Here is an 8,655-nt window from a genome sequence, read left to right as displayed (position 1 = left end):
TATCTAAAAGTATTACGATAGTGTATGAAATATATAGCTAGATATGCACATATCAAAATACCACACACTTGGCTTTTGCTTGCCCTCAAGCAAAACTCATTTTATTATTATCGTACTGTCACATTAAAAACCTAGCTACCAACATTGCACAAGTCAATCCTATTTAATATTCTCCATTATATCAGGACCGCAATACATGTATTTGTGTCTAAATTTTCCTAATAACTTCTCTAATCCTGAATACTCACAATCGTCATAAACCTTTTTCCCCACTTCTTTCGAACATCATTTATTTTATGCATCCTTCAAAATATATCCTCAGAAATCTTTCTTAACCCTAATGTAATTTTTGGTTTAGCCCCGAAGCATACATACGGAAAAAATAATAATAATAATAATAACTTGGAAAATTGCCTTATTTTTCACTTCTTCAAGATCTTCATACTTTGCAAACTTTTATTCACCCAATAAATTTGACAACTTTTTTTCTTTTCAGTCTTTTTCTTTTCATTTTTTCTTTTATTTTCACAACTTTTTTTTACTTTTTCTCCATATCTCCCTTATTTTCGTCAAACTAAAATATAAAAGAAAAACATATGCTAAAGCAAAGGAACTTAAACTCAACCCGTATTAGTTAAAGGTATTAGTCTAAAATGGAATGACGACATAAGCTTTCCTGGATACATTTCAAGTACACGATTTTAAACGTATTATGTACCTTCAACTAAGAAAGTTCATGTTTTTGTCCCATCATTTCACTAGCACAGGGGAGCACCAAATACACTAGAACATATGTTGGTGCAAATAAACATCAAAACTTGCATCGGAGCGCCCCGCACTTGTATCCTAGATCTCAACATAACAATACAATAATTTTTTAAGTAGATTTAGTTTTTATATTATTATTTCAAATCTTTCTAATAGTGTTTTTTTTTTAATCTTACTCATTTTCAATTTTCTTTATCAGTATGCTCGCATTCCTATATTAGACTTACTGCCCCACACTTAATTGATGCAATGTCCCTATTACATATTTAAATAATAAAAAAACCTAAAAGTAAAAATTGAGAAATTGGAACAGACTCCCCTAGGATAGGAGTGGCAAGATATATAATTCTTGAAAGTGTGTGGAAAAGCTTGAATATCTCATATAATGGTTGGAAACAGTACTTCTGGTCTCTTCTCTTGTGAATGTAAATATATCGACAGTAGGTGTCGAGAAAGAGTTCATCATTATCGTGAAAAATAAGAATGTCACGGTTTGGTCTATTGATTCCATGACATGGTTATAGGTCTGATACAGTCATTATAAATACAAATTCCATGATGTGGAGATAATGGTCATGTCGTGGCAACTTTTCATAATGTTATTAGGAGCCAATATTATGCATCCTTCCTTCTTAATGGCTTAGGACCATTCCTGGCCTTTTGTTTCTGTAAAATTCTTTAAAACTCTTCTCTTAACCAACTTGTGTTTCATTCCCTTGTTTTCCCCTTTCATCTTCATGCTATTCTTCTCATATTCATTAATGTCTTCTTTATGTAACTCCATCTTTCTAATTAATAGCACCTTTAATTCTTCATCTATTTCTTCATTATTTATCTCCCCTTTGTCATCCAAATCAACTTCCTCTTGGTCACTTTCTTCTTCTACTTGAAACTTAAGTGTAGTGAATGTGAATACCTTAAAACTTTATAACCGTTGAAGCTATTTGTTTGAAACATTTTATTTTTTCCACATGAGGTTTCTCCCAAACCTTCAACTCTGCCACCATGAGTCTTTAAATTTCTTTTACCTCATTTAGACTTTCTCCTTCCAAATTAGTCATCCTAAGCACTTCATCTCTGGGCATGTCATAACGCACTTTTGGATTCATTTCAAAAGTTATTTCTTTATCTTCCACTCGAACTCTAAGCTCTGAGTCCAGAATTTTAACAAGGGATTGTGCGGTACTCAAAAAAGGTTTACCCAAAATTATGGGGATTTCTTCATCTTCTTTCATGTCTAGAACCACAAAGTCATCCGGAAAAATAAATTTCCCCGATTTCACCAACAAATCTCCAATAACCCCACATAGGTTAGTGATTACTGACCCGTCATTCGTAGTGTCATCTTCATGTTTTGGAGCCTTGAGAAATCGAGCTTCTTTTAGAAATAATATGGCATAAGATTAAAGCTTTCCCCCGAATCGGATAAAGCATTTATTAAAGTGGAATTGCCAAATTCACAAGGCAAAGTAAGTTGGCATGTGCATTTTCATTGGCAACCCATTAATGATTGCAGCTGAACATAACTCATTTAGAATAATTGTGAATGCTTTTTCCAAATCCTTTCGATTAGTCATCACATCTTTAGCAAACTGAGGAAGCTTGGCCATGGATTTGAGGAAAGGAGCATTGATTAAGAGAGATAGTATTTGTTCCATGAACTTCTTCTATTCAGGTTCCAGATTATGCTTATTGGCTTGAGATGGGAATGGTAAAGTAGGCTCATACGAATTTAAAGGAGAAGAATTTTTATTTTCCAATGATGAGGACATTGCATGGTCACCACAACCTGGTGAATCATCAAAATGTGACTCGCATTTTGCTTCGATCTTCTCTTCTTCAAATTATTGACCGAGCTAAATCATAGATGTTGTATGGATCATTAATGGCTTAGAGTGAACTTCTTCTTTAGTAAAAGTCACCATTACATTAGGTTGTGATTTTAGGTTAGGATTTCTAGGTGGTAACCTCTCATTAACAAGTGTTGTTATTTGACCTAACTGAGTTTTGATGTTTTTGATTCAAGCTTGATGATTTCTTACATTATAATCAGTAGTATCATGTATTTTTTTAGAGGATTCCATAAACCGGTTAAGTATTGATTTAAAATCTGATTTCTTCCCAAGTGGTGGTTGTTCTTTTAGGAAGTAGCTTCAGCCGATTTGTCTATATTTCTTGTCCTCTTGTTGTCTTGTACTCATCATAAGGCAACCACTCCTTTTTTACTTTTGCCAATATTCATCATATTTGTCACCACTAGAGTAAAACACTTGCACTTTCTTATTCCCATGTTCATCAAAATCACAATCCTTCGTTAAATGTGACCCATGGTAATTGTCACATCCGACTCTTGTGGCATGTATAGATTGGTCCAATTTCGTTATTCGCCTATCGAGATTCTCTAGTTTAGCAATGCTTACAGCTTCTTTCTCATTCCCTCCATCTCATTTACCTCTAGTAACATCTTCTTGTGGATGATAATGTTCGCGTGATCACTTTGCAAATTCTTCAATTAACTCTAGTAGTCGGTTCTTTCATTGGCAAAGGTCCTTGAGAGTCAAGAAGTTGCCTTGTTATAACTTTCACCCTATGATAGAAAATGGACACTTCTTGTTAGACATTTAAAAGATGTTGAGGACAACTCCTAAGAAAACCCTTTATATCTCTCCCTTGCTTAAAATAAGGACTCTCCGAATTCTTGTTGAAAATTAGCAATCTCCTTCTTGAACTTTGAGATCTTTGAAGGCAGCCAGAATTGCTCAATGAAAGCGTCACGAAGATTGGCCCAAGTAGTAATGGAACTGGGCGTGAGTGATTTTAACCAAATTTTGTCTTCGCTGGTAAATGTCACCGGAAGCATTTTAATTAAAAATGATTCTAGTGGCACATTTGGAACATTGAAGTAGTTTGCAATGTCCTTTTACTTCATCATTGTGTTTGAATGCATCTTTGTATTTTGTTTCCCAGAGAAAGGTGTGTCCTTAAGCATTGATATAATGTACCCCTTGAGCTCAACACTTCTTTCAGCTATAATATCGAGTAGTACAATCCTTGGTCCATTATCCCCACATATCCTCTTCCTGTAATCTCCCATAGTCATTCTCGTGATTCAACCATTTCTTCAATCTTGCTTTTTGTGTTATCGTTCATATCACTCTTTGTTCCCGCCTCGTAACTAATTCCCTTCTTGTCAGGTGTCCTCTCAAAATGCTCGAATTTTTCGGTTTGAAAAGTGGTATTTAACTCGTTGACCTTCTTGTCTTTCCTCTTATGTAAAGATGATTTTGGACCTTGAAGTGATGGAACTATTGGAGTTTTAGATCCACGGGTTATAAATCAGTTAAACAGAACAAAATAAAACCCTTAAAATGAAAAAAAAAAAAAAATAGACTAAGTTTGACTGAAACACCACCAAGACGTGGCTAAGATGATCATGATGTGGTTGATGCTCTGACAGAAAAACAAATGCAGAAGAAGAACTTCATGTGGCTTTTACCCAACAAAAAGGATCGAATAACTAAAACCAATTCATCTAAAAATCAAATAAGCAATTCCCCAGCAACGGCCCCAACAACTTTGATGTACACAAAAGTTCCTACTAGCCTTAAATTTATAATCTAACTAACTTAACTAATTTATGCACCTATAGGCAGTGTATCTAGTCAAATAATAGAATAAATTGGGTAAGTTGGGTGTCGAACACAGGGGACTGAATTTAATTAATTAATATAACTACTTCTAATTAAACTAGGAAAAAAAATTAGATTAGGGGTTTTTACTAATTTTATAAGATCATGAGAACTTAATTCACATCACTACCAAATTGATAACTAAGTAAGCGAATGAAAACAAATTTACTTCAAGATTAAAGAGTACTTATGCTCAATTCCGATTTCACCTTCTCTTACAGTTGATTTCTAGTGGATGTAATATATTGATTACCAATTTGTTAACTAGCTATTATGATCAAATACTTCGAGATACCAATTTATGAATTACCATGCAATAATCAAGCATAAGTTAAACACCATATTGATAATAAGCACAAATTAGATTACGAATGATAATAGTTACTTTCCTATGTTAAAGTTAAGAAACCTAGCACAAACTAAAACTAATTATGCTCTATAACATAGTTAAATTTACTAATTTTACTTACTTTATCCAGGATGTGATTAATACTAGCTCTAATTACTTAATAATCATAAACAATTTCATGACAAGTTCATGAAAATAGAATTTTCAACTATTACATGGAACTTGATTAATAAGAAATAAAAACTAGAACTAAAACATGTTATGGTTTAATTATCAAACACATAATATCCATAAATCGATATCGGCACATAAAGATTAGGTTCATCTACACCATAAATCGAAATCAACACATAGGGATTACCAATTTTATAACTACTTATTACGATCTAATACCTAGACATACCAATTTATGAATTACCATCCAATGATCACGCACAAGTGAAACACCAAATTGATAATAACCACAAATTGGACATTGAATGATAATAGTTACTTTCCTATAATCAAGTTAAACAACCAAGCACAAATTAAGACTAATTATGCCCTCTAACATAGTTAAATTTACTAGCTTTACTTACTTTATCTAAGGTGTGATTAATCCTAGCTATAATTATTTAATGATCATAAATAATTAGTTGACAAGTTCTTGCAAATAGAATGATCAACTATTATGCATGTCTTAATTAGTAAGCAATAAAAACTAGAACTAAAACATGCTAAGGTTTAATTATCAATCACAAGCAAACTCACTATATAATATCCATAAATTGAAATCCACACATAAGGATTAGGTTCATCTTCACCAAACCAAAGTATAAGGTTTTTAGCCTCTCATACTAGCATAAGAACACACAAAATCCAACCAAGTAAGAATAGACATGAGTACGTTTAGCAAACCAAATAGATCTATGTAGAATTCTTCTATATCCCTTCAACTCTTGAGCTGCAAACAAATTATGTTCTTCTCCAAGGTTTCCATAGGGATTTAGTCATAATCCTTCTCATAAAATCGGCAAGAAATGTCCCAATTCGACCTAATGATCGGATATATATATATATATATATATATATATATATATATATATATATATATATATATATATATATATATATATATATATATATATATATATATATATATATATATATCGCATATGCTCCAAGTCAGCTTGTTGGTCGAGAATCTTCTATTCGACACATTTTGGTGGACCATCACCATGTTGTGGTCTTCTTTCTTCAAGCCTTCATTGTTTTCTTTTTCCCTTAGCCGACGTTTTCCTACTTCTAGCTCCTTGTTTTCGTCTTTTTCATCCTAAGCACATCTTTCCTACTTTAAAACATATTTCAAACTTAATAAGTACCTTTTTTCCTAAAATAAACATAATTGTAGCTAAAAGTATTAAGATATTGTATCAAATATATAGTTAAATAAGCACATATCAAGTAGTCTATGCCCAATGTAGAGTTAGACTTAGCATATAAAAGTTTATGCCCAATGTAGACCCCATATTTCCCATATCTGATCTTAATGAATGTCTTAATGGATAAAGTCTTTCATAGTATCCCTTTGCATGCCCTAGTAGAGCAAAACACCAAACTCTAAATCGATATCATCAATTTTTGCTCAAGAACTCATGCATGGATGGACGAGATTGCCTAATCTCTCAATTTTATGACTCTATAACCTCGAAAACACCATAATTAGACATTCGAATGGTCATAATAGCTCTTACTCACAACGACAAAGATTAAGGGTACAAAAGCATAAAACTCACAAAGCATACCAGATCTAACACGTACAAGCATCAAGATAAAAGCTTTATACATTGAAGCTTCCCCATTGGTTCTACAAACACAATCTTCCTTTAAAGAGCACATAAAACTCTCTAAAAGCTCTAAAACTCACAAATGATGGCTAGGATTATAATGAAACATTATGAGGTGACAGAGGTTCATCATGGGAATTATCCCAAGAAGTTAGAGCCCTTAAATATGGCTTAAAACCTTAGGGTTAGGTCTTTTAGTCTACAACGGTTGTGCCTAACGTAGCATAACCTACTCCCAATGTAGGTAATTTAACTCGCATCCAGAATTCAGCACTTATGCCTAGAGTAGGGGCTTTCCTACACCCATCATATAGCAAAATTCCTAATTTCAAATTTAAATTCAAACATCCATAATTCTTCATTTCAAATCTGCTTTCGGCGTTATTTATACTCATGGAAAGGTATTGATGATGCCCCAACAATATCTAATTAATTTTGGCTTATTACATGTCAAAAGAGAACTATAAACCAAACAAAAAGCCCAATATATAACCTTTCCCATTTTACCCTTTGCTTCAAAGGACAATTCGAGGGATTTAATCACTTAACCCAATACTACCATCATCCGATATGGTTTAAACTCTACTACAATGAGTTTGGACTCACACGAGTGTTCATACAAATCCCTCAAACAAGGGCTCTGATACCAACTTGTAATGTCCCATTTTCATAACCAAAATTTTCATTTTTAAGATTAGTAAAACATTTTTATCATAAAACCAAGTCAGGGAAAAACATGAGTATCAAATACAATCATCCCAAATTCAAAGTATCATAATACTGTAGAATAAAAAAAATTGTTGATGAGAGTGTATAGTTAAGCCGTTGCCTTCTTATGATCATCTAAAGTACCTGACACTTATTTAAATCCATAATCATAAGCACAAAGCTTAGTGAATTCCACAAAATATCACATACAACATAACATCATAAACAACTATGGTTTATTAGCACCTATGGGACTATCAATAGTCTATAGGACTATTAGTTGTCATATGGGCTAACAGCAGCCCTATAGGTTATCAGCAACCTTATGGGTTATTAGCAACCCTACAGATTATCAACAGTCTTGGACTTATCAGCCACACAATAAATACACAAAAAAGTAATATAGTGAGAAGATTTTCTTTGTGAATAGAAAAATAAAACAACAACTCTCTAAAATTGATGACCGTTTTAGTAAGAGTGGCCGATTCATCAGTATACAAGTAACCACTTATTCTACACTCTAAAATTCTTAAGTTGGCCAAAAGTAACAGTTAAGATCAGCCCCATCTGACCTTCCACGTTGTTGACACCCATAAGCCACGTAGTGGCAGCTATACAACAATACAATCATTGTGACACTAGTTTCCACGATGTGGCAAGCAAGTTGCCATGCCATGGGAACTGGTCTCTCGTATCTTACTAGATTAAGCTCTTAACCCTTAACCCCATGAACCATAAATCTCATATCTGAGCCAACTTAAAGTCTAGATGGATAAAGCTTCCATATTTATCCATTTATACAGGCTAATAAGCCAAGATATCAAACCCTAAGCTCTTAATGACCATTGCATGGTCACCAAAATATGTCATCAAATCCCCCTTTATAACTAACATCATGGCACAAAAGTCGAATAAGGAATACAAATCTTGAGTTTGCTAAAACTCCTACGATCATCTGAAGTAGCTGACATACATTTTCGAATACTTAGTGTGTACTACCAACTTGGCCATTAGCCATTTCTACTACATCAATTTATTGAAGCTTACTGGCTTTATGGTTCAATAATTTTCTAAACTTATGAGTTATAAAGTTTGTATCAACACCTGTATCAAAAACCACTGATGCATATATGTTCTTAATTATCAATTTATCAGTCACCAGAGTTGGGTCCCAGATAGCATCCCAAGCTCCTATATGAATTCCCTTCCTCAGGCATTTCATCCATGATTTCTCATCTTCTGTAATTCCCTCTTGAAGTTCCTATTGTCACCACATTCAAAACAAGCTTGACCACTTGATGTGGCAGTTCCATAG

General features: G+C 33.3%; 1 non-coding gene across 1 annotated transcript; it reads left to right on the top strand.

Annotated features, from left to right (window-relative positions):
* Nucleotides 1-3,391: 3,391 nt before the first annotated feature.
* LOC144999217 (small nucleolar RNA R71) lies at nucleotides 3,392-3,499 on the top strand. Its single transcript, XR_013660735.1, has one exon. It is a non-coding gene; the product is annotated as a small nucleolar RNA R71 (small nucleolar RNA).
* The last annotated feature ends 5,156 nt before the right edge of the window (nucleotides 3,500-8,655 follow it).

The sequence above is a fragment of the Lactuca saligna genome, chromosome 5 (assembly GCF_052625555.1).
Source record: "Lactuca saligna cultivar CGN05327 chromosome 5, ASM5262555v1, whole genome shotgun sequence".
NCBI classification, from domain to species: Eukaryota; Viridiplantae; Streptophyta; class Magnoliopsida; order Asterales; family Asteraceae; genus Lactuca; species Lactuca saligna.
This window is presented reverse-complemented; position numbering and strand designations above follow the sequence as displayed.